Source organism: Cydia splendana, chromosome 2 (assembly GCF_910591565.1).
Source record: "Cydia splendana chromosome 2, ilCydSple1.2, whole genome shotgun sequence".
NCBI lineage: Eukaryota > Metazoa > Arthropoda > Insecta > Lepidoptera > Tortricidae > Cydia > Cydia splendana.
Window position 1 is genome coordinate 17,072,266 of NC_085961.1, and position 10,376 is coordinate 17,082,641.

The following is a 10,376-nucleotide window of genomic DNA, read 5'->3' on the forward strand; positions in this document are numbered from 1 at the left end:
ACTTGGTTGGATTGTGTACTATTATAGATACGAGCTTACCGTTAGAGTAAATTTAAACTAAGTACTTAGCTAAGTACATTTCTATTTGAATAAGATATATTCTAGGATAGATACGTAATAAAACGTAGATACCTAAACGAGTGTAAGGAAGCATCAACAGAAGAAATAAGTAAACATTACACAAATTGCATTTTTTTTAATAAGTAGGCACGTGTTCAATAAATCACAGCTTATTAAAATAAACATTAATAGTTGGTCGACGACGTGACATTATGTCGAAATATTGATTTTACTTATTATGAATAAGATTTTGTTTTCCTTATTCAGTACTATGACTTTCAAGAAAGCAAATTATTTCCTTTTTAATTAATTTTAAGCAAGCCTATAGAAAACACGCTTCACTCCATTGCCTCGGCTTTTCTTTGACGGAGACTATGATTGATGTACCTAAAAGTTATTTTCGTACTCATCATTTTAAGTTCCAAGTGAACATCTCTGAGCATAGGCCTCTCTTCGAGTACCTACGCCACTTGTGCTGGTTCTAAGCTAATCTGAATAAAAATCAATCGCAATCTTTATACACTTTTGTAAACTGAACAGAGACCTTAGTAGCGTCTAACAGTTCGATCCAAGTTACTGAAAGTGGTTCTAAAACGCGTGGATGTGACAGTTTCGTTTCCCGCAGAGCGTTGAAAGTGGAAAAACATTAGTTTGCTGAGAATAACAGGCATCAAGAATAAATTTACAATTGAGGTTTATAAAATTTGCTGCTGATAAGGATAACCTATCACGGGGTCAACCAATATGACCAACATTATGAGTAAATGGTGCCGGGTTTATTTGTTCTAAAAGTTATCAGTATAATTAAAAAAAACTGTTTATCACGTCTAACTTATTACAGTAGTAATATATGAAGATGATTATAATCTTGTTTCCGTATTCACGAATGTTTTCATGGCATTTGGTCTTGATAAAAATGTGTAAAAATTCAATAAGTAGAATCAGTATCTAAAAATTGGCCAAGTGCGAGTCGGACTCGCACACGAAGGGTTCCGTACCATTATCTATAAAAACGGTCACCCATCCAAGTGCTGACCCCGCCCGACGTTGCTTAACTTCGGTCAAAAATCACGTTTGTTGTATGGGAGCCCCACTTAAATCTTTATTTTATTCTGTTTTTAGTATTTATTGTTATAGCGGCAACAGAAATACATCATCTGTGAAAATTTCAACTGTCTAGCTATCACGGTTCGTGAGATACAGCCTGGTGACAGACGGACGGACGGACGGACAGCGGAGTCTTAGTAATAGGGTCCTGTTTTACCCTTTGGGTACGGAACCCTAAAAACGATCGCCTGTGTATCACACAGACAATCACTGAGTGTACCCATAAGTGTATGGTTTTACTAATTCTAAATACAAACAATACAGAAAATATATTCAACTCCACGTGCCGCTTTGCGTGTGATCAAACAGAATAAATATTTTCTAAATGTACCAAAACGACTTCACTCTATCAAAGAAAGAAAACGGTAAAGGTTGCATTAGATTACCATAAACCTTTGTTAGCACGTTGGTACCACAAGTAACCGATATCGTTAGAAAAAAAATTCACAGATTTCGTGCCTCACACGACTATCGAGCACATTGGAAATGAATCTACGGAATTCGAAAAAATATTGTCGGTGAGCGACGAGAAAGTCTGGATAAGGAAAAAGTTACAAAATAAAACTACAACGTTGAATGATAATTATTTTATTCTTAGACTAACACAAGTATCCTGGACATAACGCATGTGAACAAACAAATTGCAAAATTTCCACACGCGTATCCAAGTTTGAATAATTGTCGCCGTGGCGCATAAGTATAGGTACATATTTCATTTTTCGATTAATAAGCAGGATATATTAATGTTCAAAGTACAAGAAAATTATTACACGGCAAATCCGTAGTCAACTCGAGAAGTTAGTTTAATTTTTTTATTAATGGTATCAATCAATCGATCAGGTTTGTTTTGAGGATCAAATGACTATATATGGGATCCATTGAGTTAAAGCAATACGAAAGTCGAAAATGATAGTCAAAGTCTGACTCGCACTTTACTGACGAAACGCTCCTAAAAAAAAGATGTAACGTCAGCCGTTTCGATGTATGGAAAACAAGGAAATTGCGATTTTGTAGGTGAAATACTGCGTGTATGTATATAGTTAATTGCCTTACATTATTTTTTTTATAAAATATATGGAATCGAATGGTACCTACCATAATTTTTTCCTTTGCAAAAACAGAATTTTGAAACTTTGAGGTCTTTTTGCTTTTATTATCCCCATTTAGTTTTTAAGTTTCCAATTTATTGTAATAAATTGCTAATTTTCTGTCTATTTAACTAGATTTAATTATAAAATTCAACATGTGTCAACAACCCTATTCCATATGCAATTGTGAATGCGAATGGTTATTTTATAACAGGCCGAGTACATTTTTGTTCCTTGCGCGAGTTACGGCGCGATTCGGGAAATGAATTAGAGATTAACTAGATACGATATAGTAAAGATATGTGTCGTCCCACGGGTAAAGGTACCTTATGGCGGTTGGTGCTTACGCTATTATTAACGTACCTTTTGCTGTGGAACGTCACATATCTTCACTATTTCATATCTAGTGAATCTCTAATTCATGGCCCGAATTGCGGCGCCAGCCACCATAAGGTACCTTTTGCCGTGGAACGTTACATATCTTTATTATTTCATATCTAGTGAGTCTCTAATTCATTTCCCGAATCGAGCCGTGAGTGCTTTTTCCCGGCTGGCAAAGAAAGGAGTGTAATGGTTTTCGAATACGTAAGAGTAGTCAAACAATCACGTATTATTATTACTATTGAGAGTTTTAAGTAAGCCGTGTGAACTAACAGGCCTTCATAATTTAATGAGTAGGGAGAACAATGCCTATATAGAGCCGGCCTGGCACCTCTAAATTATTAATGTATTCAGCCTTATTTTTAAGACACTTAAGTAGTGGTGATAAAGCTAGGCTACCGGTTTCCAAGTAGTTTTTTTTTGTGTTCAAAAAATGGATATTTAGGGGTGCGAAACAATGCTCTGATCCAGGCAATTATTTTTTTGTGCGAACAAAGCTAGCTTATCGAGGCGTTCATTTTAATTGGCGGGTGCTATATTGCCCGTATTAAATCAATAGCTTCGATTATGTTTGCAATATATTTCTTGTGTAAGCAAAAAGCTGACGTACCTACTTGGATACCAATAACTAGGTACTAGAAGTAGTAATAGTACCAAGTAAAATAATAATATACAATAATTATATACCTACGCACAAAAGTGAACAATTTTTTCCACTTTTCAGAGAATTCATCCACTTATACTCTTCCTACTTTGAGATATTTAGGGAGAGTCAGAAATATTTTAATATGTACTTACTGTAATTTTACGTAACAAATTGTTAATATTGGATCTCGATAGAGTAATCAATCGGTCTTTAAGTGATCTTAACAAGCCCTTTAATACTATTAATATACTGCTAAGCCACAAAACTGATTTTCACTAAAGACTTAGCAGTTTGAAGGGTGTGGGATAATCCCTATGCGACTATGGATTACTGTTCGGATACTTGGTTGGATTGTGTACTATTATAGATACGAGCTTACCGTTAGAGTAAATTTAAACTAAGTACTTAGCTAAGTACATTTCTATTTGAATAAGATATATTCTAGGATAGATACGTAATAAAACGTAGATACCTAAACGAGTGTAAGGAAGCATCAACAGAAGAAATAAGTAAACATTACACAAATTGCATTTTTTTTAATAAGTAGGCACGTGTTCAATAAATCACAGCTTATTAAAATAAACATTAATAGTTGGTCGACGACGTGACATTATGTCGAAATATTGATTTTACTTATTATGAATAAGATTTTGTTTTCCTTATTCAGTACTATGACTTTCAAGAAAGCAAATTATTTCCTTTTTAATTAATTTTAAGCAAGCCTATAGAAAACACGCTTCACTCCATTGCCTCGGCTTTTCTTTGACGGAGACTATGATTGATGTACCTAAAAGTTATTTTCGTACTCATCATTTTAAGTTCCAAGTGAACATCTCTGAGCATAGGCCTCTCTTCGAGTACCTACGCCACTTGTGCTGGTTCTAAGCTAATCTGAATAAAAATCAATCGCAATCTTTATACACTTTTGTAAACTGAACAGAGACCTTAGTAGCGTCTAACAGTTCGATCCAAGTTACTGAAAGTGGTTCTAAAACGCGTGGATGTGACAGTTTCGTTTCCCGCAGAGCGTTGAAAGTGGAAAAACATTAGTTTGCTGAGAATAACAGGCATCAAGAATAAATTTACAATTGAGGTTTATAAAATTTGCTGCTGATAAGGATAACCTATCACGGGGTCAACCAATATGACCAACATTATGAGTAAATGGTGCCGGGTTTATTTGTTCTAAAAGTTATCAGTATAATTAAAAAAAACTGTTTATCACGTCTAACTTATTACAGTAGTAATATATGAAGATGATTATAATCATGTTTCCGTATTCACGAATGTTTTCATGGCATTTGGTCTTGATAAAAATGTGTAAAAATTCAATAAGTAGAATCAGTATCTAAAAATTGGCCAAGTGCGAGTCGGACTCGCACACGAAGGGTTCCGTACCATTATCTATAAAAACGGTCACCCATCCAAGTGCTGACCCCGCCCGACGTTGCTTAACTTCGGTCAAAAATCACGTTTGTTGTATGGGAGCCCCACTTAAATCTTTATTTTATTCTGTTTTTAGTATTTATTGTTATAGCGGCAACAGAAATACATCATCTGTGAAAATTTCAACTGTCTAGCTATCACGGTTCGTGAGATACAGCCTGGTGACAGACGGACGGACGGACGGACAGCGGAGTCTTAGTAATAGGGTCCTGTTTTACCCTTTGGGTACGGAACCCTAAAAACGATCGCCTGTGTATCACACAGACAATCACTGAGTGTACCCATAAGTGTATGGTTTTACTAATTCTAAATACAAACAATACAGAAAATATATTCAACTCCACGTGCCGCTTTGCGTGTGATCAAACAGAATAAATATTTTCTAAATGTACCAAAACGACTTCACTCTATCAAAGAAAGAAAACGGTAAAGGTTGCATTAGATTACCATAAACCTTTGTTAGCACGTTGGTACCACAAGTAACCGATATCGTTAGAAAAAAAATTCACAGATTTCGTGCCTCACACGACTATCGAGCACATTGGAAATGAATCTACGGAATTCGAAAAAATATTGTCGGTGAGCGACGAGAAAGTCTGGATAAGGAAAAAGTTACAAAATAAAACTACAACGTTGAATGATAATTATTTTATTCTTAGACTAACACAAGTATCCTGGACATAACGCATGTGAACAAACAAATTGCAAAATTTCCACACGCGTATCCAAGTTTGAATAATTGTCGCCGTGGCGCATAAGTATAGGTACATATTTCATTTTTCGATTAATAAGCAGGATATATTAATGTTCAAAGTACAAGAAAATTATTACACGGCAAATCCGTAGTCAACTCGAGAAGTGGTGATCGGCAGCGGCCCATTTGCTGCAATTTTCTTGACAGCAGTTTGACGCGATGAGAGATGACCATAACAGCGTTTGTCTATGTTGCACCAAACCTGAGTTCCAATAGGTACTACCAGGGTTCAGCTATCTTGGGTAAAGCTCATCATGACGAATCGGGTGTCCAAAACAGCGTGTGCCTATGTTGCACCAAACCTGAGTTCCGCTAGGTACAACCAGGGTTCAGCATCAGCTCTATCTTGGGTACTACTCTCCTAAGTGCTCATCAAGACGAGTCGGATGACCAAAACAGCGTGTGCCTATGTTGCAACAAACCTGAGTTCCTTTAGGTACAGCCAGGGTTCAGCATCACTTCTATCTTGGGTACTACTCTCCTAAGTGCTCATCGAGACGAGTCCGATGACCAAAACAGCGTGTGTTTATGTTGCATTAAACCCGAGCTCCACTAGGTGCTGCCAGGGTTCAGCATCAGCTATCTGCTAGCAGCCGCCAGCAACATGCTGAGGTGAGACCATTTCGTGGCACTTTTTCTTTTTTATGTTTACGTGTATACGTTTTTATTTCTCCCTCTCCCTCTCCCTCTCCCTCTCCCTCTCCCTCTCCCTCTCCCTCTCCCTCTCCCTCTCCCTCTCCCTCTCCCTCTCCCTCTCCCTCTCCCTCTCCCTCTCCCTCTCCCTCTCCCTCTCCCTCTCCCTCTCCCTCTCCCTCTCCCTCTCCCTCTCCCTCTCCCTCTCCCTCTCCCTCTCCCTCTCCCTCTCCCTCTCCCTCTCCCTCTCCCTCTCCCTCTCCCTCTCCCTCTCCCTCTCCCTCTCCCTCTCCCTCTCCCTCTCCCTCTCCCTCTCCCTCTCCCTCTCCCTCTCCCTCTCCCTCTCCCTCTCCCTCTCCCTCTCCCTCTCCCTCTCCCTCTCCCTCTCCCTCTCCCTCTCCCTCTCCCTCTCCCTCTCCCTCTCCCTCTCCCTCTCCCTCTCCCTCTCCCTCTCCCTCTCCCTCTCCCTCTCCCTCTCCCTCTCCCTCTCCCTCTCCCTCTCCCTCTCCCTCTCCCTCTCCCTCTCCCTCTCCCTCTCCCTCTCCCTCTCCCTCTCCCTCTCCCTCTCCCTCTCCCTCTCCCTCTCCCTCTCCCTCTCCCTCTCCCTCTCCCTCTCCCTCTCCCTCTCCCTCTCCCTCTCCCTCTCCCTCTCCCTCTCCCTCTCCCTCTCCCTCTCCCTCTCCCTCTCCCTCTCCCTCTCCCTCTCCCTCTCCCTCTCCCTCTCCCTCTCCCTCTCCCTCTCCCTCTCCCTCTCCCTCTCCCTCTCCCTCTCCCTCTCCCTCTCCCTCTCCCTCTCCCTCTCCCTCTCCCTCTCCCTCTCCCTCTCCCTCTCCCTCTCCCTCTCCCTCTCCCTCTCCCTCTCCCTCTCCCTCTCCCTCTCCCTCTCCCTCTCCCTCTCCCTCTCCCTCTCCCTCTCCCTCTCCCTCTCCCTCTCCCTCTCCCTCTCCCTCTCCCTCTCCCTCTCCCTCTCCCTCTCCCTCTCCCTCTCCCTCTCCCTCTCCCTCTCCCTCTCCCTCTCCTCTCCAAGAAAAATCTGCAGCGATTTTGAAAGCCCACGCAGTGCAAGTGTTATTCTGCCGTCATAATCCCGATAATTCACAACAAACACCGATAACGAACTCTGCGAAACATGAAACATAAAAAAATGTCCTGTGAAAAATGTCGTTCTGACTTTTTGACTATTTTAAGGTTAGGCTACAGGGCAAACCCTTAACCCGATCGTCTTTGTTTTAGGCTCAAATTGTAGCTGACTAAATTGTCCAGAGCCGTTTTTCTCAAATTTTTGATGTCATTCTTCGTTTCCAAATTATCGAGCACCAAAATCAAAAATTCGGAAAAAATTGAATTTTATTTTCACTATTTCGACCATAACTTTTTTTGTTTTTGACTTTCTCGAATTATTATTTTTGCACCATACAGCTCTCGTGATTATGCGTCTTTTGAGCCTATTTTTTAATATCATATCTTCACAACTTTCCGAGATATAAGGGGATCGCACTTTTTCGTGAAATCGGACCGTATACTGGAGCGAACGAAAAGACATTTCCAATGTCAAAATGTGATTTCAAATCACAGCTAAGTAATTATTATAGGGACTTTAATACAAAATAATTCAAAATAGGCTTGGGGTATGCCCCAGGCCTCGCATTATAACTTGTAATTTTAGCGGAACTTCTTAATAGGTAATTGGAATTGGAATGGGAGTTCTACTAGTTTCAGAGCTAAAAGCTGTAATGTACACAAACAAGGAAAATATGAGGAACGAACTTCTATGAAATGAAATGAAATTTCTTAACCCGCATTTGATTGAACTAAAGTGGGGACAGTAAATTCTCACAAAAATTATAAAAGATATGGAAACATATAGAAAATATGAACAACAAGTTTTAAGAATTAAAAAAGCAGCCTTTTGTGATGGAACATTAAAAACAACGTTACGTGATATAAATGATGATGCTATCATAATTATAATAGCTTTTTGCCACGCATTTCCAAATGGTATTGCATAGAGATGATTAGCAAACTTTTGGCTTTTGCCAGCCAAATTACATTAAAACCTAATTTTACGAAATTATCCCAAATGGGTTGATAAAATAGTGCAAGAAATTATTTTTCACCTCAGCAGCTCGAACAAGGGTACTTTGCTTCTTAAAAACAGTGAGCAAAATGCGATTTTGCTAACTGAGTGAGACAAAATGACATTCAAGTGACCTTTACAGTCAAATGTCATTTCAACATGCGGGGTCTAATACAAGTTCGAAATACTTGGGTTCTATTATCTCTGTCCCTTTCACACTGTTAGCAAAAAGAAACACACAAAAAAAAGTTCAAACGATATTCAACGGTATATTGACGGTTTATAATAGACCCCCGAAAAACGTCAGAACGCATCGTTCCAAACCACGTACGAGTATGAATTCTTAATAATTAATTACCTAATAAAAATAAATATTAAGATTTGATGAAAACTGATAAAAACACTATATTTTAGGTATTTTATTGTACAATTAAAATAATGAACTCAAAAAATACACAGATTATCACGCAAAATTAATTATTCTACTTTTAAGACCTACTACTATCAAATACTATAGTTGACAAATAATACGTATCCACAATTCGGACCGTATCTTACAGTTTTTATTTTTTCAAAAAAAAGTTGTTGATTGGAGTGTCAGTTGATGTTCGTTATTTCCATATTATTTTGCTGAAATTTATTATTACGTTTTGTTTTGGTGTTCGATTGCGGTAATTAAACTTAATTGTTAGTATATCTTAAGAAAACATGAGTGCATATACAGGTATTAAGTGACGAAGAAGGATTACATGTTTCAAGTTGTCTAATAGGTATGTTCTCACTACTCCGGTGAAAATTTTGTGTACTACACCAGATCAAAGTTATTTACATCTCGTGCGCTTTTGAGTCCCTTACTACGCTCAAGGGCTCAAGATTCTAAATTAGAAACTATTATAGAATCTTTCGCTTGCACGGGACTCAAAATAAGCACTCGAAGAAATATCAAACTTTGATCTCTTGTTGTACAAATAACTATTCTTCTTTTGGTTTGTCATTCCTGGTGTTGTATCATTATGCGTAGGTAAAGCCTGACCAGGAACGATCACGCCATGTTGTGGAATTTCACTGAAACTATTTTTTTTTATACTATATAATAATGAACTATCACCCTTTACATGAGAATAACAGTGCCTTCTTGACAATGATCATATTTTACTGGTCAGGCTTTAGGTAATTTTATTCCACACAAACAAAATATTACTCGTGACATAAAAAAATACCGATTTATAATTTCGTGCCGGATGATTTGTGGGGCAAGACAACCACGCAGTGGGAGCCCCACGAGCCAAACCGAGGAGCATGCAGACCTCGTTGCCGATGGCGTGATAACTTGGACTCTTTTTGAGAGCCTGCCACAATTAGCACCAAACTGCGACGGGTGGAATAAGTGATCAAGGCTTTCCCCCTTTGCACACTGCTGCCATATGAAAAGTGTGTTAGCAATCAATATCTATAGTTATTAACATTAAATCTAAGTTATTTTTTTTAACTACACTACTACTCTAACTAACTATTTGATAGCGTTTCTAATACCTAAAACTTAGAAGATATACAATCATAACATAAGGCAATTTACAATCATGCCTTGTCATCATTACGATTAATACATGAGTAGTTTAGGTTTTATTTTATTTTAGAACGTCTTGCCAACCAACCAACCAACCAACCAACTGAAACTGTTTTCTTGACCTGTTTCTAAACTCACACATTGTCGTGGTCTAAAAAGTCCTTTTTAATAATCGTTATTGTTTTATTTTCACCGTTTTACCCTCAGTAAGTGTTTTCTCGCCATTACAATAATATCTAAGTGCTGTCACTAACAGGGCTCGAGTCAAATGGACCGTTGCAAATTTCTTATGTAAATCCTTTCACAATCTTAAGCGAAGGATTTTATCTTTGCTATATCGTCTTCAAGGGTCTCGCTGAGAAAATGGCACGTAAAACTCTTATGCTTTCTTAAATAAGTACTTATATAAGAACACGCAATTTTTGTGAAGCTTTTAGCAGAATATTTGTATATTTTATTGCAATATCCTGGAGCGATAATAATGTATGCATTTTTTGCCATTGTTCAACATGGGCGATCATGTAGGTAGGTACTATAATTTTTTTTTTAAGTTAAGCTGAATCGTTCGGTGGATTCAGTAGAAACTGCATAAGTATTAATTATCTAGCTAGTCAGTG

At 38.4% G+C, this 10,376-nt stretch overlaps 1 long non-coding RNA gene across 1 annotated transcript in view; it reads right to left on the bottom strand.

Annotated features, from left to right (window-relative positions):
• LOC134805539 (uncharacterized) overlaps positions 1-10,376 on the bottom strand; it is a 624,519-nt gene that overhangs the window by 118,412 nt on the left and 495,731 nt on the right. The window lies entirely within an intron of this gene.